This window comes from Canis aureus, chromosome 9 (assembly GCF_053574225.1).
Source record: "Canis aureus isolate CA01 chromosome 9, VMU_Caureus_v.1.0, whole genome shotgun sequence".
NCBI lineage: Eukaryota > Metazoa > Chordata > Mammalia > Carnivora > Canidae > Canis > Canis aureus.
In genome coordinates this window covers 74052199-74074906 of record NC_135619.1, presented here as the reverse complement: position 1 = coordinate 74074906, position 22708 = coordinate 74052199, and the positions used below count along the sequence as shown (strand labels likewise).

Below are 22708 nucleotides of genomic sequence, written 5' to 3'. Positions count from 1 at the left end.
ATGCCAAATATAAAGGTACTGGGAAAACAAAGGAACCAAGATGGGCTAAGATAAACATACAAATGGAGGAATTAAAGAAGCATTAATAGCTGCATTTGTTGGATGCCTATAAACTGTCAGGAGTTTTATATACATACGGGGACATGTTAATATGATATACACTCACTCCCTACAACCACTTATCAGCTGAATCTCCTCAGCTCCACAATCTGTTACCCAAAACTGAAGCCAGATGTGTTTCAGAGTTTAGAATTTTTTGGGTTTTAGAAAGGAAATACCATGTGTGTATATTATATCTTACATAAGGTCTCCAGTGACATCTAGGACAGCGCCCATAAGAAAACAGATTAATTAGAGGTCTGCAGTAAAATACAGGAATATTTATACTAAGTGGAAAGGAGATCATATGTAGCATCACATCATTTCAGCTCAGGTTTTGGCACAACGTGTATGATAGTATAATTCCATTGTAGAGGCTCTGGGGCTTCAAAATTGTGGCTGGGGAACTGGGTACCTGAATCATTGTACCTGCTCATTTTATGTGCAGACACCTGAGGCTCAGGGAGGTCAAGTAATTCACTCAAGTTTACGCAAGCTGGGGAGAGGCAGGGTTCAAACCCTATTTTTCTGGCCCAAAGCCCATACAGGGGCTTCACATCTGTGATCATGTCCATCAGGAAACCCAGAAAACTCCTCTAGGGTACAAACAAGGAACCAGCAGGTCTGGGGAGGAGGGGGCCTGTGGTCCTTTCTGAGGCACCTGGAAAAGTGCTGCTGATGGGATCATCCGCTGTGGGAGCAAGAAGCGTGCTCCTTCCACTAAACCACGGGCTCTAGCCCTGGCTCGGTGTCAGCATGCCCTCGGACTCTTCAGACAGCCATTAAATCTATTTTCCAGGGTGTTCACTGACTGAAATCATCTCAGTGGGGCTCCCAACTTTTGTGGTTCTTTCCAATAATTCTAATGTGCAACCAGGGTTCAGAATCACTGACATGTAAGACTCTTGAGAAGGTAGCCTGCAAGTCCAGTCAGGAGTTCCACTAGAGTCTGGGAGGCTTCCAGTAATGACCAGGGACTGTTATGAAATTCCTCAGGGATGGAATACCTCAGCTATCCCAAGCTCTATGGGTCATAAGCATGTTCCTCCTCCCCTGAAACCACTGAAATCCTAGACATACCACACTAAAGGCAAAGTCCTACAGGACAACCACACAGAAGTGCTGCCTGCCAGCTGACAGAAATATTTAGTAGAGGACTATGCAAAAGGAAATTGTAATTCTTAAGCTGTTGGTACACTATGGTATCAATTTATGAATGGAGTGGAATCTGCACATACAAATCAAGTTGTAGATTTTCAATTATCCTCACTGAATCCTAAGATTGAAAGGGACATTAGTGATCATGTAGCCTGCTCCTTCCACTTGCAAATTCTGCAGTGCCCCCCACAGATGTCGGCCAGCTTCCACTGAACACACCCATTCAAAAAAGACTTAGAACAGGCCTTCCACCATGCAAATCTGCCCCTTCTCACTACCTGAACTCAAAGTCTGCTTCCAAAATTCTGAATTAGCCACCGTCTTCCACACCCAGTCTCAGGTCATTTCTGGCATGACATTATGTACTCCAGCCGCCAGCAAATCTCTAACGTCAGTTCTCTGGAGAGGCTTGTTTGGTAAAATTCCTCATGGAAACTGAAGAGTCCTATTCTGATCTGAGTGTTAGCCTGCTAACTTAATCACCCTGTAATCTCCACCATGAACCCCTCGCCCACTTTTGTTGTTGCTTTTTAGACCATGCAGAGATCCTCGGGGCTGCTTCCTCAGTTTGCAAGGTGAGTGGCCATCACCTAGATTTCAACAGGCCAGATAGCAGCTTCCAAGAGCCCTGGGACCACAACCCCCCCAACCACAAGAGGCGGGACCTAGACCCCAAAGGGTCCAGGAAGCAGGAAATCCACCGAAGAGGTTCTTCCAAGTCTTAAGATCTAATGGGACTTGCCTGGCTAATTGCGGGCATGCTTGGGACCTGGCACCCTCTCCTTCTTTCCTGTTTGGGACAGGAACGACTCTCTTATAGCCTGCCCCAACATTATATTTTGGAAGCTCCTAACTTACCTGGTTTCACAGGTTCACAGCTGGAGAGGAATTCTGCCTCGAGATGAATCATACCTAAAGTTTCACCCACATCCGATTTAGGGGATACTGAGAGGAGACTTTGGACTATAGAGGCTATCCTGGGACTAAGACTCCTGGGGCTGCTCTTATGGAATGAATATATTAATATATTTTGCATGTGAGAAGGACATGAAGTTGGGGGGCTGAGCACAGAATACTATATATGGTCTGAACTATGCCCCCTCAAAATTCATAGAGTGGCACTTGAACTCCTACTGTGAGGATATCTGGAGATGGGCTTCTGGCAGGTAATCAAGGGCCCTAAAAAAAGACAGAGGAGAGGGGATCCCTGGGTGGCTCAGCGGTTTAGCGCCGCCTTCAGCCTCAGGGCATGATCCTGGGGTCCTGGGATCGAGTCCCACGTCGGGCTCCCTGCATGGAGCCTGCTTCTCCCTCTGCCTCTATCTCTGCCTCTCTCTGTGTCTCTCATGAATAAATAAAGAAAATCTTAAAAAAAAAAAAAAAAGACAGAGGAGAGCTTGCTTCCTGTCCCTCCCTTGCCATCATGTGAGGACATGGTCAAAAGGAGGCCATGTGCAAGCCAGAAGAGAGCCCTCGCTGGAAACCGACCTGGCCGGCACCTCAATCTTGGACCTTGAGTCTCCAGAACTATGAGGAATAAATTCCTGTTGTTTAAGCCCCCCCAGGCTCTGGTACTTTGTTAGGATAGCCTGCGCTGGTTAATACGTGCCTCTTTCATAATGTTCTGGATTGGAGTAAGTAGTATGAATTTCTTGAGAACACAGAGTGTCTCACTAAGTATTCCATATGTATACACACCTCGCATTACTGGCATCCATGAAGCCTGTATAAAGGTTGGGGCATTAAACTAAATTTGGTCAGTGTTTATTTAAATGCTGTTTTTCCTTATATACTTAACAGAAACACACAGAAATATACTGACCACCTAAACTTAGCCAGGCACACAGTAGATAAATACATGCTAAAATAGTGTTTGGTGGACATATCCTCTATCCTCTCATTTCCAGGCTGAAAAATGCAAGTTCCTTTAACCTTAACTACAATGTTTCATTTTTCTGGTAAATCTTTTAAAGCTTATTATTTTATTTTCACAACAACTATGACACCATCATCCCCATCTACCATAAAAGCAGACAGGATTTTCAGAGGTAAAACAACTTGCTCAGGGTCAAAGACTGGAGAGGACCCTGACTCCTACTTAAATCTTGTCCCTCCACTGCAGGGAGGCCATCAGCTTCTTTACTCAACCTCTCCAGCACCAACAAATACTCTTCCACGCTTTCCACCATTCCACGTAATTTAGAAACATGTACCTTTTTTAGTGTTATATTCAGAAGAACAGAATATCAAAGCTTTAAGAACCCTTTATCATATGCAGAATTGGGATCTCGATGAAGATGCCTCACAGACCAGTTTCAGGTTAACTATACCTTATATATTCCACTCCAAGCATAAGTGACTAAAATCTGATGCAGTTCCCAAGAACCTTAAGACAGAATGAAACGAGGAACTATCTTAAAATTCATCCTAATATAAGGAAACACCCTGGTTCACCTGCACCAGAACCGAGAGGAGACAGGTAACATTGTGAACTGTGTGACATGCCACTGTCCTCCGCCCCCACCCTCCCTGGCTAGGTTACCACCCTCCGCAGCCCTCCAGTTTCATTACCCATCTTCAGCCTCTATGCTGGTCACCTCCAGGCCACAGTCACAACATCATGGTGTGGAGAATACTGAAGGTAAGGATGAATGAAAAAGGCAAGTGGTATCAAAAGAAGCATCCCCAAAGACCTGCAGAGAGCAACTGTTTTCTCCTTGATGATATGCCAAAGGTCAGCACACTTAAGGAATTCATAAACAGGACAGAATGAAAAATGGGCATGTGTGTGCATGAAACTTCACTGCTGTAAAAGTCCTCAGACCATCTAAACCACAGGCTCTCGACCTGAGGCATGACAGAAGACGATTCAGAAACTCCCAGGGCTCCCTGAAATTTCATACTCTAGTCAGTTGCTCTGGTATATCAGCCAATTAAAGTAGATTCTCTTCATTCATGCCTACTTTGGACAGGAGGTCAGATGCCCAGGAGTGACAGGTATTTGGGAACAAAGGCACAGGATGGTTGGCAAACAGAGGACTGGGCCAGGGATGCTGGAATGGCAGCACTGTATTAGATGGGGCTCTCTGTGCAGATGCAACCAAAAGGTGCACAGGAGATGGGGATAGGCACAGCTCCTCCCCTCTCCACCCTCCTCAGTCCCCATGCAGATGCATATTTCTTGTTCTGTTATTTAAATCTACTCTCTCACTCCTCTATGACCTCATCACATTTGCTTGCTCAAATGGTGTTGCAACAATCAGCTGAGAGAAGCTGAGAAAGCAGGGTTTACAGAAAATACGATTTCCATGTTACAACTAATGCGTACACACCTCTTCACAGGCTGTCAAATTATCCCACACTTTTCTACATAAACAGCCATAACTTAATTCTAATAAGTCTCTAGGGGATTTACTAGAATGATCTGGGGTGAACACAGGAAATTTAGGATATGTAGGCTTACTAGTTTTTTTCTCAATGAAGCTTTTTTTTTAAGAACAGAGAGAAACATAAGCTTCAATTCCACAATACTCTTCAAAATGAAAGTGAATTTTCAGGATGCCTGGGTGGCTCAGTAGTTGAGCACTTGAGCGCCTGTCTTTGACTCAGGGTGTGATCCCAGGATCCAGGATCTGAGTCCCACATCAGGCTCCTTGTGGGGAGCCTGCTTCTCGCTCTGTGTCTCTGCCTCTCTGTCTCTCATGAATAAATAAAATCTTTTTTTAAAAAAATGAAAGTGAATTTTCAAATAATTTTTAAAATGAACTAATAGGGATGCCTGGGTGGCTCGGCAGTTGAGCATCTGCCTTCGGCTCAGGGCGTGATCCCGGTCCAGGGATCGAGTCCCGTGCTGGGCTTCCTGCGAGGAGCCTGTTTCTCCCTCTGCCTCTCTCTCTGTTTCTCTCATGAATAAATACATAAAATCTTTTTTAAAAATGAAAAAAATAGGGATGCCTGATGGCTCAGCGGTTGAGCATCTATCTGCCTTTGGCCCAGGGCATGATCCTGGAGTCCCAGGATCGAGTCCCAAGTCGGGCTCCCTGCATGGAGCCTGCTTCTCCCTCTGCCTCATAAATAAAAAATAATAAATAAATAATCTTTAAAAAATTAAAAAAATAAAAATAAAATAAAATAAAATAAAATAAAATAAATAAAATAAAATAAAATAAAATAAAATAAAATAAAATAAAATAAAATGAGGGGTGCCTGGGTGGCTCAGTCAGTTAAGCATCTGTCCAAATCTTGATTTCAGCTCAAGTCTTGATCTCAGGGTCTTGGGATCAAGCCCCATGTTGGGCTCCCTGCTGGACATGGAGACTATTTAAAATTTAAAAATTAAAAATTAAAAATAAATAAACTAATAGGAAGAGAAAATTTATAGACCTGAAGTTGTACTTGAAAAACTCCCGACAAACAGATGATCAAAGATGCCTGCTGATTAAGTAAATAAAACATACATTTTATTACCATTTTATGAATGAGTGTATTCAAAAACTTTATTCATGAATTCTTGGTTCAGAACACAGAATGCAGGGGCACGTGGGTGGCTCAGTCAGTTTAAGTGTCCGCTTCATCTTGGGTCCTGATCTCAGGGTCCTGGGATAGAGCCCCACTTCAGGCTCCCTGCTCAGTGGGGAGTCTGCTTCTCCCTCTCCCATTCCCTCCGTGCTCTCTTTCAAATAAATAAAATCTTAAAAAAAAAAAAAAGAACACAATGCATTGTCTCACAAAAATCAAGTAACACACAACAGCTGGAGTTTCCATTTTAGCCCACAAAAGCCTGTCTTACAAAGCATACACAACACACACTGCTGAGAGCACTGAAATCAAACCACTGTACAGTGGCTTAAGGATGGCCAGAAACACCTTGGCACTCCTTTCAACAAGAGATAGGCAATGTGTCCCCTCTCCCTAAAACTGGGAGTACCTTGCAGGCTCTTCAACCAATAGAACATAGCAGGAATAATGCTACACCAATCTGTCAGCCTCTGCTTCTCCTCCTAAAATACTCACTGTAGGAGTCCTAGGCTGCCATGTAGGAAGTCCAACCACTCCGGCAGAGAGGCCATCTGCAGAGGCCCTGACACTATATGGAAAGGGAAGAACCACTAAGCCAGGCCTTCCAACTATCCAAGCATGGGAAGGTAGACACATCGGACCTCTAGAGCAGATGCCAGATGAATACCAGTGAGTGACCTCGGTTAATGGCACACAGAGCAGAAGAATCACCCAGCTGAACACCACCTGATCAACTCACAGAAGCAGGGGATTTAATAATAGGTTATTGCTATTTTAGGTCACTGATATTTAAGACAGTTTGTTACTCAGCAACCATTATCTGGAACAATCTGTGGCTTTTTCAGAAAATGACAAGCACATCTCCATCCTGTCCTGGCATCAGGAATGGTGTCCCCTCCTCCATTCTCCACTGGTAGACACAGAGTTATGGTGGAAGTGTCAGGCAGGATCTTCCCAGTGACAGGCCATGAGGGGCAGCCTTGTGTTAAGAAGTAGGGAGATACGTGGCATGATCATCATCATCCTGTCTGCTTCAAAACTCTCCTAGAATTTTCTACTTACTACTGAGGACTGGCCAGGTCTCAAAATTCTGAGGAAACAGGATGTCCAATTAAAATGCAACTGATACCCTGATACAAAAGCCAAACAAAGATACCACAACAAAACTAAAAATACATATCCCTTATAAACATAGATGTAAAAATCTCAACAAAATAATAGCAAATCAAGTTCAAGAAGACATTAAGAGGATGATACACCCTGACAAAGTGAGATTTATCCCAGGAAAGCAAAGGTGGTTGAACATATGAAAATCAATTAATGTAATATGCCACACTGACTGAATGGGGGAGTGAACCACATAATCATATCAATAGATACACAGAAAGCATCTGACAAAACTCAACATCCTTTCATGATAAAACACTCAGCCAACCAGGAATTGAAGGGAACTTCCTTAATATGATAAAGGGCATTTACTAAAAAAACAAAACAAAACAAAACCACATCTAACTTCATAATCAATGGTGAAAGATTGCAAACTTTCCCCTAAGACCAGGAACAAGATAGGAATATCTGCTTTCACCATTGCTATTCAACACAATAGAAGTGGTAGCCAGAGCAATTAAGCAAGAAAAAGGGGGGTAAAAAGGCATGCAAACTGGAAAGAGAGATAAACTATCTCTATTTGCATATGACATGATTCTATATATAGAAAAATCCAATAAAACCCCCAGAAAACTACTAGCAGTAATAACCAAATTCACCAAAGTCTGGGTATGATCGCCACACAAAAATCAGTTGTGTTTTTATACACTAGCACTGAATAATCTGAAAGAAAATTAAGGAAACAATTCCGTGTAAAAAACATCCAAGAGAACAAAATATCTAGGAATAAATTTAACCAAGGAGGTGAAAGATTCATACACTGATACTACAAAGTCTTGCTAAAAGAGGAAGCGCCTGGGTGGCTCAGTTGGTTAAGTACCTGCCTGGAATCAAGCCCCACATGGGGCTCCTGGCTCAGCAGGGAGCCTGCTTCTCCCTCTCCCTCTGCTGCTCTCCCTGCTTGTGTTCTCATTCTCATTCATCCTCTCTCTCTCTCTCTCTCTCTCTCTCGCTCTGTCAAATAAATAAAGAAATAAAGAAACAATTTTTTTTAAATCTTGCTAAAAGAAATTAAAGATGTAAATAAACGGAAGACACCTCAGGGTCATGGATCCCAAGAATTAGTATTGTTACAATGGCAACTCCCCAGAGCAGATTCAATGCAATCCTGATCAAAATTCCCATGGCCTTTTTTTGCAGAAAGAGAAAAACTGATCCTCAAATTAATATGAAGCTGCAAGAGGTCCCACATAGCCAAAGCAACATAGAAAAAGAAAAGTTGGGGCTCCCGGGTGGCTCATCAGTTAAGGCATCTGCCTTCCACTCAGGGTATAATCCCCGAATCTGGATCGAGCCCCACATCAGGCTCCTTGCAGGGATCCTGCTTCTCCCTCTACCTGTGTCTCTGCCTCTCTCTGTGTGTGTCTCTCATAAATAAGTAAATAAAATCTTTAAAAAAAGAAAAGTTGACTTGTACTTCTCTTATTACCTCAAAACTTTCTACAAAGCTGCAGTAATTAAAACAGTGTACCATTGGCAAAAGACAGACATATAGACCAAGAAAACAGAATTGAAAAAAAAAAAAAAAGAAAAGAAAACAGAATTGAGAGTCCAAAAATAAATTCAAACATCTATGACCAACTGATTTCCAACAAGGGTGCCAAGTCCATCTAATGGGGAAAGAATAACCACATACAAAAGAATAAAGTGGAACTCCTAGCTCACTCCATATACAAAAATTAACTCAAAATGGATCAAAGATCTAAATGTAAGAGCTAAAACTATAAAATATAGGGATAAATCTTCATGATCTCAGATGTGGTAATTGATTCTCAGATATGATACCAAAAACACAAGCAACAAAAACAATAGATAAATTGGACTCTGTCAAAATTAAGAACTTTTAATTTAAGGACTTAAGGACATTATTAAGCATGTGAAAAAAATAGAATGGAACAAAATATTTGTTACCCACATACTTAATCTGGGTTTAATATTCAAACTATATAAAGAACTCTTACAACTCCACAACAACAAAAAACAATAAACAACCCAACTAAAACATGGGCAGAGGGTTTGAATGGACATCATTCCAAAAAAGACATACAATTAAAAGATGTCCAATACCACCAGTCATTAAGGAAATACAAAATTACAATGAAAATGCCACTTTACATCGACTAGAATAGCTTATCTATATATACATACATGCATACATACATCAATAAATGTTGGCAAAGATATACAGAATTGGAACCTGGTACATTGCCTGTGGGAATAAGTTAAACTGAATTACCATATGACCCAGCAATTCCATTTCCTACATATGTCACCCAAGTGAAATGAAAACACTTGTACACATTATTCATTATAGCCAAAAGGGGAAAACAATCCAAACGTTTATCAGTGGATGAATGGATAATTTGTGGTATACACACAGAGTGGAATATTATTCAGCCATAAGAAGGAACAAAATACTTACACATGCTACAATTTAGATGTACCTCAAAAACATTACACTAAGTGAAAGATGCTAGACATAAAAGGTCACATGTTATATGATACCTTTTATATGAAATGTCCAGAATAGGCAAATCCATAGAGACAGCAGATTAGAGGTTACCAGGGGTTGGGAGGAAGGGAGAATGGGGAATGATTACTCAATGGGTATAAGGGCTTTTCTTATGGGATGATGAAAAATTTTTGAGACTAGAAAGAGCTGGTAGCTGCACAACACCGTGATATGCTAAATACTACTAAACTGCACACTTAAAACGGTTAATTACATGTTATATGAATTTTGCCTCAATAAAAAAAAACGTGATTTGACTAAAGTATATTGATTCATCCATACAAATACTTGAATATCTACCACACACTCCCCTAGTACATGGGTTAAGATGATGAACAAAAGTTTTCTGCTACAATTATAAAAAGCAAGGTAAGAGACTAGAGAGTAACAGCATGGACTATTTTAATTAGGGTGTTTAGGGAGGACCTTCTAGAAGAAGTGACATTTGAACAGAGACTAGAATGAAGAATGTTACTCTGCTAAACAATAAAAGAAAATAATGCACTAAAACTAAAATATAAATTTTAATTTATCGGGCAGCCCTGGGTGGCTCAGCAGTTTAGCGCCGCCTTCAGCCCAGGGCATGATCCTGGAGACCCAGGATCGAGTCCCGTGTTGGGCTCCCGGCATGGAGCCTGCTTCTCCCTCTGCCTGTGTCTCTGCCTCTCTCTCTCTCTGTGTCTCGAATGAATGAATGAATGAATGTTAATTTATCAAAAATAATCACATGCAAAAATTCCTTTTGTAAAAATCATTTTACTTTTTATTACAAATAACTTCTTCATAGTCCAATAATATGCTGCTTCCACATCTACCTTGCAAGATAGTTTTCAGGCCCAAGCCATACTCCCAAAAGAGTCTGTCATTCACCTTGCTAACAAGGCATGTTTTCCCTTTTTTTTTTTTTTTTTTTTATGTTTTCCCTTTAGAAAGTCACTCAGGAAAGAGAGAGAGAATTACCACTTATAATATGCTAGGTTCTCACATTCACTCATATTCTCACTTTTATTCCTCACAACTACCTTTTCATCAATAAGAAAACTGTGGTTCAGGGATCCCTGGGTGGCACAGCGGTTTGGCACCTGCCTTTGGCCCAGGGCACGATCCTGGAGACCCGGGATCGAATCCCACGTCGGGCTCCCGGTGCATGGAGCCTGCTTCTCCCTCTGCCTATGTCTCTGCCTCTCTCTCTCTCTCTGTCTCTCTATCATAAATAAATTTTTTTAAAAAATTAAAAAAAAAAAAAGAAAACTGTGGTTCAGAACAGCTAAGTAACTTACCACCGTAGTTAGCTAAAAGAAGGGCCAGAATTCAAATCATATCTGATTTCAAACCCATACTCCTTCCATACATAAATTTGTCTCATTTTTACTGAGCGCATCTCAGGACAGATTGAAAATATGATGAAGTGACCCTGTCCTTGAGAAGCTTCTCATCTCAACACTAGAGCCCTAGAAGACTATGAAACAAGCCTCCTCGCCTCAATCCACCCATCACTAACCCTTCTTGGTTCTGTGTTCAAAACTTTACAGCAGTTCTAACAGAAAAGCCACATAAAATCTCCAAAATAATCAACATCATCATTTCCTTGCTAATTCTGGAGAAGGCTTCCTTGCCTTTAACTTTTAATCCCATAAGTAATCTGTAGTTATAATTACATTCCAGATGAATGGGTAAAAATCTGACTGTACTGGCTGCAACCATTATGCTCTCTACAGACTGACCAGGCCTCAGGGACTTGTTTACCACTAACAAGTAATGTTTGTAAAACTCTATAAAGGCATACTAAGTACTATCATTATTACTAGGCTACCAGTTTAAATGTAAATTAAGAGAGGGAAAGGGGAAAGAAAACACATTAGGAAATCAGGTTTGGGACTGCTACTCAGCAAGATGTAAGCAACATCTGAACCACAAGGGTAAAGAACGTCTTAACTGAATTTGTTAAAGGATATTGAAAGCAGTGTTGCTGCTATAAGAAAATAACTCAAAACAGAAAGAAGGAATGGAAGGAATAACAGAAAAAGAAGTCAATATAGGCAAAGCAGATGTTAGGGGAAAGGAAAGGATGCATGAAAAACATACACTGGAAAAATATATGATTTCTTTTAAAAAGCATTTTATAGCAGCAAAACTAAAACACCAGAATCTGAAAGCAAAACTAAAAAGTCTAGAATGTGAATAAAATCCAAAACTGGATTGTAATTTAGCTTAAACTGGACCACATGGCACAGTAATGAAAACACAAACTCTAGAGTCCAATGGTCCTATTGCTCTTCATTTTCCTCATCTGTAAAACGGGAGTAATTCTTACTTCAAAAGTTAGGCCGGCAAACAGGCAGCACCCAAAGGCAGCCAGTTCCCTGTTCCCGAGCCCTCTCCCTGAAACCCAGGCTTGAGGAATAGCTTCAAACACATGGGCCGCCTAATAATGCAATAATCCTCCCAGCCAGTGCTCTCCCGCTTGCTCATATTGTCCTCCCTGGAAAACACTTCCTAACCCCCCAGTTCAAATTACATGGTACCCCCCACGCTCCCTCGGCACCTCTGTTCTAGCCTCATGGAACCTATCACACTGTGCCATAACCCACAAGCTCTTCTGGCTCACCACCTTACAGAAGCTCCTTGAGGAGAGCCATCAGACAGCATCTTACCTGACTACTTAGCTTTGACATCTAGCATAGCGCCCAGTAAGCTCTCAAAAAATGTGTGATTAAATAATTCTCACTTATTCCAAGTTGGAATAGAGGCCAAGCAAGCTTCCCTGGGGCAAATATTGACGTGAAGAATGTAAAGAAAAAACTGGAGTCTGGGTGAACAGTCCATGCTTTGCCCTTACCTGACTTGGGACAGTTACTAACCTAAACCCTCCAAGCTTCCCATATAAAAAGAAGGAATTCAACTAGAAAGTCTCCATGGTCCCTACCACAAGCAAGGACATATCATGTTCATATTTTAAGATCTTTTTTTTTAAGATTTTATTTATTTATTCATGAGAGACGCAGAGAGAGAGAGAGAGGCAGAGACATAGGCAGAGGGAGAAGCAGGCTCCATGCAGGGAGCCCAATATGGGACTCGATCCCAGGTCTCCGGGATCATGCCCTGAGCTAAAGACAGACGCACAACCACCAAGCCACCCAGGCGTCCCCATATTTTAAGATCTTAACATTCTTATTCTACTACATCTTGATTAGTTATTGTATCAGTAGTTACTATTATGAAAATTAACATCAGGGGCACCTGGGTGGCTCAGTCAGTTAAGCATCTGACTCTTGGTTTTAGCTCAGGTCATGATCTCAGGGTTGTGAGATCTGACTCGTGCATAAACTCTGTGTTGGATGTGGAGCCTGCTGAAGATTCTCTCTCTCTCTCTCTCTCTTCCCCTCTGCCTCTCCCACCCACTCCCTCTAAAAATAAAAAAAAATTAAAAATAACATTGGTAGAATGCTTTATTGTCCACTTCACTCATAACAAGCATGTGATGCCCCATTTTACAGATGGGGAAACTTATTCAGAGACAACCAACAGCCTGCAAAAGTACAGAGGGCAGGACTGGCATTCACTGCTTCCCTTTCTCAAGCTGAGGAATGGACAGCTCCAGGGACACATGGTAGGATGCCAGGGGAGCCCTCAGGGATCCTAGGGAAGCCAAAGACAAACAAAATGCATCTTTTGGAGAATTAACTGTACTCAAAAATTTGGGAGACAAAGTGTGTTTATATTTTTTTAAAATAGGATATATTACTGAGTACAATGTAAAATTTGTATTAAAATTTAAGATAACGGCGTGCCCGGCCAGCTCAATCAGGGAACATACAACTCTTGATCTCAGGGTCAAGAGTTCAAGCCCCATGCTAGGTGTACAGATTACTTAAAAAATAAATCTTAAAAATAAATAAATAAATAAATAAATAAATAAATCTTAAAAAAAAATTAAAGGGCAGTCCGGGTGGCTCAGCGGTTTAGTGCCGCCTTCAGCCCAGGGCGTGATCCTGGAGACCTGGGATCAAGTCCCGCGTCAGGCTCCCTGCATGGAGCCTGCTGCTCCCTCTGCCTCTCTCTCTCTCTCTCTCTGTGTTTGTGTCTCTCATGAATAAATAGATAAAAATCTTTAAAAGAAAAAAATTTTTTTAATTAAAGTTAAAACTTAATGGGCCTAGACTCCTATTAAGGGCTTGAGACATACTACACTAAAGCGATGCCATGCCCTTTCTCACACAGAAAAGCTATCTGAAACCAGAACACTTAATTTATCCTATAATAGCGTCTTGAACATCAGGCTATATTAATCCAAAAAGAATAGAATTTAATTTCTAAAATAAAGTTGTGACTTCAGGGCATTACTGAGCAGGAAACACACGAACTAGTTTCTCTGTTCTTCCCTTCGAAGTCATTAAAAACACCCAGGGAAGTTACAATGTTAAATGAAGTCTCCCATCATAGGAGCCTTTTTTTTTTTTTTTTTTTAAAGATTTTATTTATTTGGGCAGCCTGGGTGGCTCAGCGGTTTAGCGCCGCCTTCAGCCCAGAGTGTGATCCTGGAGACCTGGGATCGAGTCCCACATCAGGCTCCCTGCATGGAGCTTGCTTCTCCCTCTGCCTGTTGTCTCTGTGTCTCTGCCTCTCTCTCTCTCTCATGAATAAATGATAAAATCTTTAAAAATAGATTTTATTATCTATTTGAGGAAAAGACAGAGAGAACACAAGCAGGGAGGGGAGCAGAAGGGGAAGCAGATTCTGCGCTGAGCAGGGAACCTGATGTAGGGCTACTACATCCCAGGACCCTGGGATCATGACCTAAGCCAAAGGCAGATGCTCAACCAACTGAGCCACCCAGGCTCCGATACAAGCCTCTTTGAAAGCTAAGCATGACAGAAGAGGGGGGTGGGCGCAGGGGTGCACAGTCAAGAGAGGCAGCTACAAGGCACACTCAACTGCAGACATTATCAGCCAAACCACAAAGAATTACTGTGTGGCATCTGGCATGTCTCCCCCTCTCCCAAATTTGTAGTTCTGTACAGGAGAGGCCTAATGGGTCCCTCATTACCTCCTGTATGCAGGCTTCCTACTGGGCATTAACCTTCCAGAGTACAAAGCCAGGCTCTGAAAATCTTCCTTATAATTATCACGACCCCTGGAGAATCATGTTTTAGCACTCTGATAGTATGATGGTCCTAAAAATTTCATTATCCTACTTGGCTAATCGATTTGACTTTTCTTTCCACTTAAAGGAACCAAGTTTCCAATAAATGTGCTTTTGCGTTTTGCCATAGAGTCAGTGTTTAAATTGGAAAGGAAATCAGAATATCAGAACAGTGGGCCTGATACCTTTCTTGGTGGCATGTTCTCATAAAAAGTTACCCAATCACCTCCATTAAAAAAAAAAACAAAAAACAAAAAAAAACACTACATAGTTAAAATCAACATGGAACAAGCCCCAGAAAAACATGAATCATGGAATGAAATTACAGGACCGGATTTTTTTTTTTTTAATTTCTTGAGAATTAAAGAGATTTAGGTCATTTCAGCACAGATGACAGGGCAGTAAGTTGGGGGGAGGGGTAGGTTCCTGAGGAACAGATGCTTTTTATTAACATTTACACCTCTCTCCTCCCCACCACTTTTGAAGACTTTCTACCAAGAATGCGAAACAGTCAGGACAGCGGTGTGCTGCTCCCCAGTGCAGGCTCCCCTTGGCAGCAGCAAATCACCTGACCCACTTGAGCTCCAGGTAAGAGCTAGACAGAGGACAGCACAGGAAACATCATAACTGGAAATCCACTGACCAGCAGTATCGCCAGCACTGTGTCTACTGGCAAGAAGTGACAAATTGTCAGATCTCATCTTACCAAAACATAGGGAGGGTGGAGAGAAATCCTCTTCCTGCCATTCTAAGGGTCCTGCAAGAATCCCAATGGCCTCCCAGATGCCTTCCCTGACTACCCCCAGCCAGCCAAAGCTTCCCCTTTTCCTGAATTCCTCCCCATACTTCCAGTCTTCCACACAATCCACTAATTGACTTTAGCCTACATTTTATGACTACTTAGTTTCGTCCTGGTGGGTCTTCCCTCTCCAGTTGAGTGCCAGTCCCCTGAGGGCAGGGTGGTAAATTTCCACTTTTCCTCACCCTTCCTGCCACAAGCTTCAGTCCTGGGGCTGTCTTGGTCCAATACCTGTGGTTTCGGGCATCTCCCTTCCTGGTGCACAGGGGCAAACTTCTGCAGACCATGCCTTTCAAGGCAGGAACTGTATCTCACTCATCCTAGCTCTGTAACAAAAACATTATGGAAACTCAAGGCACATTAATTGAACATTAAGTTAGATGAGAAAAAGACTTCCAACTTCCAGTTAATGATCCACTTATCAAGGAATACAGAATTCAGCAAGAGATTCCCACCTGATCGTTGGGAGTTGTGAGAAACCGACAGTTACCTACGTTTAGGACATCTTACTACCTGCCAGCCTCAGCCCAGGGTCTACACATGGAGACAAAAAATTTCAGCCAAAAAAATTTTACTGCTTGATGATAAAAACCTTACCTTTCCTTCACAGCGGGGTCAGTTCCCCACCCCCACTTGTCTAGAAGACTGTTGTGCAGAATGCAGACAGTCGGTAAAGGCTCCTTAAAATGAGAATGTCGTTTTGTATTTTTTAGTCAGTTATGAATGACTGATACTACACGAGCACACAGTTTCCTTACATTTTTCCTTTCTGCTCAAAATTACATTTTCTTCTGTGACCTCTGGCTCCCCTGGACCCAAAGCCTCTTGCTATGAGGGCACCTACCCCAACTCACCTCTCTCTACTGCCCTCACAGTAGAGAGGCATCTGGCCTTTCCCTCTGGCCGCATGCCTTCTGCTCAGAACAAGCCTCAGCATCTCCTCCACAATTAGGCCTCCACTGCCTCTCTCTGGTCATCTTCCAGATCCACAGGCTTCACTTCCTTCTTTCTCACTCAGTAACTCTCTTCCCAGCTTCTGTCCATATGTGAAGTCAATATTATGACTCTCCCCTCTCCCACCCACCCCCAAATAATATTTCTTCCCTTACAAACGCTTGTAGAAAAGCACACAAGGGGTCCTAACTCTATGGAATCAGCACAGAGGGCCTTGGTCATAAGACGTATCCTCTATCAAGTTAATAATTCTTAAATTATTATTTCCTTGACCACGGCAAGGAAACTCAGCTATTGCATAATACTTGATAGTTCAGATCACTTGCTGTTTGGAGAGTCCTGCTATATGAGGATGAGAAAATAGAGATGGGCAAATTTCACGCAATTTCCTTTGTTTGCTTGAGCCAGCCCAGACTTGCAACACCACAGTGACAGTTTTATCTTTCTTCAAGTACAGCTTTAACATCACAGAGAAGGACTTTAAGGGAGTGATAAATCATTCCCATCCTCAGTTCATTAGCATATCTATCCCGACAATACCCCAGAAAGGCCTTTCTCCGCTTTGCACAGTGAAAAAATAAAGGGATTCTAGCCAGGGTGTTTACAGAATCAAAAATCCCAAACAGCGGAAGACAGCAAGAGGCAGCTCAGATGTTTCGCTTAAATGAAGGACTTTCTTGAAGGCATGAAGAAGGGTAGAAATATTTTGAGGGAATTAACAGAAACCACTGACCACTGCTACTGCCTGTTTCCAGTGGAATGTCTTTACACCCTTCTCAGTAAGTGAGGCCATCTTATTAATTCCAAAATGTATGAATAGAATCCAAGGAAAATAACTGGTCTTCTTGCCCCTTGCAGAAAAATTCACATGAATGTCCTTAAAAAAAAAAAAAAAATGCTGAAATTCTCCCTGCCAGTGCTCTCTGCTTTCCTGGCTTCTGCATTGTGACAGCTGGAACTGATGGCGTCTGGGTGAGACACCTTAACATCTTAAACCTCATGCGTGATAGGGATGGATTTTAACTAGTGATGCTGGAATCCCGGGTCTGTCAGGGTGTCTGTCACGAGCATCTATCTACTCACAAGGATTTCCAATCTTACATATTTTCCAGTTTCCATACCGATAAAGCTCATTTTGCTGGGCCGAAGAATTTTTTCATCTTTAGACTAATGCTAAATACATACCCATACAGTCACAACAGGGTAAAAAAGCAAATTTCCCCCTTTCAGTTGAAAATCGAACGGCTTGTGCACTATTTTGCCAGACATCCTTACACATGATGCAGTCTTTTTAACAGGCCATTTTCAAAGATGGGAAAGACACGCGAAGATTTTAGCACCAACTGACGGTCCGCCTGGTCGTTTCCTTAAATGAGGGTTTTATAGATCTACAGAAGGTTACAGAATACGTTTCCAAAAGCTTCACTAGTGTGTACTGACGGCAAATGCTACCCCCCCAAAAAAAAAAAATTATGGCTCCTCCTCAGTTGTATGCTGTGAATGTAAATTAAGAAGCAGTAGGTAACGCTCCTCGATACAGCCTTTATGACTCCACAAAAATAAATGCACACACTCACACACACACACACGCCTTATCTCCGTCTCAAAGCTGATTCAGAGCTTAATAGGAAAAACGTGAAATAAAACTGCTTCCTTCAACGGCCCATTATCTGAAGGGTTCTTAAATTTCAAAGCACGTCCACGGCCGGCCGTTCATCCATTTCCATTTTGTTGCTATGTTTTCAGATTAAGGGTAAGGAATGTTCCACACAGAATCCTCTCCACAGGTCCCGATATTAAATCGCTGTCCCCAAGTGGGGTGACAGGGTGAAAACGTGGCAAAGCGTGTACGTGAAGCGAGAGAGAGCCTGGCGCCTCGAGATGAAATCTTAAATACCGTGGCAGGGATCGTTTTCATTTTCTGCACCTCTGGGAGCCCAGCCTGACCTTTGCTATTAATCAAAGCTGGAATGTGTGCGTTTTGCCCCAAACTGGAGCCCAGTACCCGCCTGCCTTCGAGGCCGCTGCAGCTCCCCGATTATGAATCAGTCAGAGGCTCATCTGCAGAGGAATGACTCAGTATAAACTTTTAAATAATGGCTCAAAAAAAAAAAAAAAAAAACCCACCGGCCGCCAGCCCGGGGGGGGGGGGGGGGGGGAAGGTCGGCGGACGCAGCCCCCGAGCCGGGCGCCCCTCCCGCCGCCGAACACACACGGCCCCGCGGCGGACGCCGGCTCTCCCCACCCCGCGGGGCTCGCGCTTTCCAGAGGCCTCGGCACCCCGTTTCCTGAAAAGCTGCGGGCACCCCGGCCCGCCGGCCCCGGGCCCGGCCTCGAGGACAAAGTTTTCCGAAGTTGAGGCGCTCGGGGGGCGGGCGGGCCCGGGCGGGGGCGGGGGCGAGGCGGCGCCGCACCGGGCACTCGCCGCCGGGCGCCGGGCCTGCTCCGCCCCGGCCCCGCTCCGGCCCCGGGCCCGCCGCCGCCGCCGCCGCCGCCGCCGCCGGCGCGGGAAGGAGCCGCCGGGGATGCAGCCGCCCGCCCGCCGCCCAACACCTCAGCCCCTTACCCCGCGGTCCGCCCCGCTCGGCCGGCTCAGGGGCTCCGGGCGCGTCCTCCGCCGCGGTCCGCAGCGTCCTGCTCCCCGGGCAGCCCCATGTCGGGGGGCGGGGAAGGGCCGGCGGCCGCCGCCGCCGCCGGCTGGAAAGTCCCTGCTGGGCTGCAACCCCGGCTCGCGCACGCGGCGGCCGCGCCGCGCCGCGCTCCCTCGCGCCCTCACGCACCCTCTCGCAGCACTTCCTCTCGCGCGCTGGAAATCCCCGCCGGCCGCCGGAGCGCGCCCCGGCGCGCGCCCGCCCCGCCCCCGCCGCCCGCGCGCGCGCGTGGGAGCGCAGGACCCGGCGAGCGCGGCCGGCCCCACGCGCACGCGCGCCCCCGCGCTGCCCCCTCCCCTCCCCGCGCGCACGCGCACGCGCGCACACGCGCACGCGGCCCGTTGCTAAGGCCCAGCCCGCCCCGCGCCCGCCCGCCGGCCTTAGCAACGGCGCGGCGGCGCGAGCCCAGCCGGCCCCCGCCGGCCCCCGCCGCCCCCCGCGCCCGCCGCCCGCCCCCTCGCTCTGCGCGGCCCGCGCGCCCCCGCCGTCCTCCGTCCTCCTCCCCCTTTCCGGGTTAAAAAAAAAAAAAAAAAAGCCACGCAGCCGCGTGTGGGCCCCAAAGGTGCAGGTTCGGCGGCGGCCGGGAGCGATGGCGTCACCCGGTTCACCCGCGCAGCCACGCTCACTCCCGCAGGCGGCACCCTGGACACACGCTCGCTTGCACCCGCGCACTTGCCCCTCACACTCACGCTCACACGCCCCCGGGCACAGACACCCTCAAGCCCTCGCACCACACACACACTCACACCCGCCGCAGCACACGCGCGCTCACACACGCGCAGGTGGGTGGGGCTGAAGGTGACTCAAGCCATCTGGGCCTCTGCGCCCCGGTATGGAGAGCGGGATGTCGGCGCAGTTGTTTGCCTGGAGTTTCCTCTCCTTCCTCCCGGGGCTCCTCCCACACCCAGGAAGCTGCGCCCGGGACTGGGGACTGGGTGGCCAGGGTGCCACCAGGGCCCCACGCTCGCACCTGGCGCGGGCGCCCGGGCCGCGGGGTCCAGGGCCCGCGCAGCCTCGACGCGGTGCACCCAGGCCTGTGCGGGACGGGGCGCGGGGGGGGGGCTCCAGAGCCGGCCCCCGCCCCGGGGTCCCCGGGGTCGCCCTGGCCCTCTTAGGTCGCACGCACCCCGCCTGGCCGGGCCTCTCCCTGGGAGGCCAACTCTAGCATGTTTAGGAGTCAACACGGAGGCAACGGAAGGGGCTCTCCGTGCCTCTCCTCCCGTGGGGGCTCACGAAGATCCCCGACAGAGCTGACACCAGTGTGACCAGCGCCGGCCAGTCTTCCTCCTTATATTCCCCCCATGACTCATGAGAGTCGAGGCAGGAAGTCCAGCATCTCCGGCAGCCTCCCCGCGGAGCGTTCCGGAGCCCTGGACGGTCGCCGCGGCCCGACAGGTGTATTCTGCAGCCCCAGCACAGAGGGGCCTGGTACCCCCATTCGGGTTGCAGTGGCGCCCCCGCTGGGGCCACGGAAGGGCACAGCACCTTGAGTTCAGACCAGAGGACCCGACATGGCTGCGGTTCCCCACCCCGACCAACTCTGTCAAGGTGACAGGCCTGCGGAGGCCAGCCCTTGCACACAGACCCCTGGGCTCTGTGCTGAGCCGAGGTCCCCGGGTGGGCTCCCCTGTCCTCGTGCTGGGTTCCCCTCCAGAGCCCTGGGTGTCCTTTCCTGCCTGTTAGACGTTGCAGTGACCCCGGCCCGAAAGGGTCAGGCCCTGGCTGCTTCCCGTGCCCCAGACTGCAGGGCCCCTGCTTGTGGGCCCACCTCCTCCCAGGTCCCCAGATCCGCCCCGACCACCGTCCTGGGACACCGTGGGCCAGGTGCTCACGCACCTGTTAGGGGAATTTTAGGCCCGTGAATAGGGTCTCATGAGGCCTCTCCCTGAATATGATGATCAGGCCCTCAAGTGGCACCCATGCAGAGACCTTGCCCCCACCGCCCCATGGAGGTCTAACTTGGGCCCCACGCTCTATGTATGACAAGGGCTCTTTTTAAGACTTTGCCAAAATAGGACTGCCAAAAATTCTCCGGACTGGGCTATTTTTGTTCTTTTAAAATAAGGAAGGAGGTAGAAGTTTCAGAGATCCATCATCAGAGGGGTTTTCTGGGAACTCCTTTTACTCTCTACCGAAGCCCTATGGAGCCACCTGGAGAATGAATAGATTCAGGTACGGCCAAGGGTGGAGCCCTCTGCTGGTGAGACCTGCTCCTTGTCCTCGTCCCCTTCCACCTCTCCTTTATCTTCTCCAACTGTCTGAGTAGTTCTGCATCCCCTGCTTTTAGGGACGACAGGAGGACCACACAAATAATTTTTGCCCCAAACAGTGCAACCGCTCTAGGGGGGCGGGTCCTCTGTCCCCTGCAGTTCCAGCCGGCGGGGCAGCAGTGATGGGCGGCAAGGAGGGCCAATCACAGCTCTCCTCCGCGTCTCAGAGGCAGCCCTCTCTGTTCCCTATGGCAACGTGGAACAACAAGCTGACACCATTTCTGGACAAAGAAATTTCTCACAGGGATTTATGTAGCATTACATGTTCTGTTTGCTCTATTTCTGGGAGAAGTGCACACAGATATTAGAGCCACGGCTCAGAAGCCAATGGAGCTTGTTTTACAGAGAAGGGGAAAAAGAATCCATGGTATAGTGTTAGGGGACTTTAGGCCCGTGAACAGGGTCTCATGAGGCCTCTCCCTGAATATGATGATCAGGCCCTCAAGTGGCACCCATGCAAAGATTTGCCCCCACCACCCCATGGAGGTCTAACTTGGGCTGCAGTACCCTTGCAGCTTCTCCCACTGAACATATTAAATGTCACCTCAGGAGGGACCAGAACACACAGCAAAATAAAAACAGTTATACTGTCCACACAAGTGGCTTCCAAACTTTGAATTTTACAGCACAGCCCAGTCGTGTATCATGTATGTGTGCATACACACACACATATATGACAACACTTAACCTCAGACATGTGACATGCTCTATTTTCTATCCCATTCTATTTTTTTTAAAGATTTTATTTATTTTACAGAGAGACAGGGAGAAAAAGCAAGCATAAGCAGGAGGAGCAGGAGAGGGAGAAGCAGACTCTGCTGAGCAGGAAATGTGACATGGGGTTCAATTCCAGGACCCTGAAATTATGACCTGAGCCAAAGGCAGATGCTTCACCGACTGAGCTTCCCAGGCACCCCACATTTCTATTTTTTAAATACTGTTGCTACCCTCTCCATTCACTGTTGGTTTGTAACCTGAAGTTTGAAACTGCCTTCCACTGAAAAAAAGGCCAAGGATGGTGGATGGGGGCATGCCCCAGGTTTGGGGTGGTCAGTATGGAAAGCCCCCTGCCTCCTCCTGCTCCACGGTCAGCGTGCATCGCAGTGGCCGAGCTAGGGGGCTGATGCTACCAGCCCCTCTTCCCTTCAAGTGGACCGTGGCTAAGGGCAGAGGTGCCCCAGAGAAGATGCAGGCTGCCTGTGCCCCTCTCTGGTCAGGGACAGCAGGAAGCAAACACAAGGGAAATGGGGCCTGGGGAGGGACAGGGTGGCTGAGGTCTACAAACCTAGCCAGGATTCTTGTGCAAGTAATAGGAGCAGGGAAGGTGGGAGATTTGGGGAACTGGCCACATAAAGCTTTAATTTTCTCTCATTTCTGTGGGCTGCTCAGGGACACGAAGGCACTTTGGGAAGACCCATTCTGGGACTTGCACATGTG

General features: G+C 46.3%; 1 protein-coding gene across 2 annotated transcripts in view; it reads right to left on the bottom strand.

Annotated features, from left to right (window-relative positions):
- The window catches only part of TRAF3 (TNF receptor associated factor 3), a 116981-nt gene extending 97909 nt beyond the window's left edge, over positions 1-19072 (bottom strand). The window contains exon 1 of one of the 2 annotated variants that reach the window (XM_077910682.1): positions 18917-19072. The gene's annotated coding sequence lies outside the window, so the exon portion shown is untranslated. The remainder of the gene's footprint in view (positions 1-18916) is intronic. The other variant, XM_077910680.1, reaches the window with a different exon arrangement.
- Between the last annotated feature and the right edge of the window lie 3636 nt (positions 19073-22708).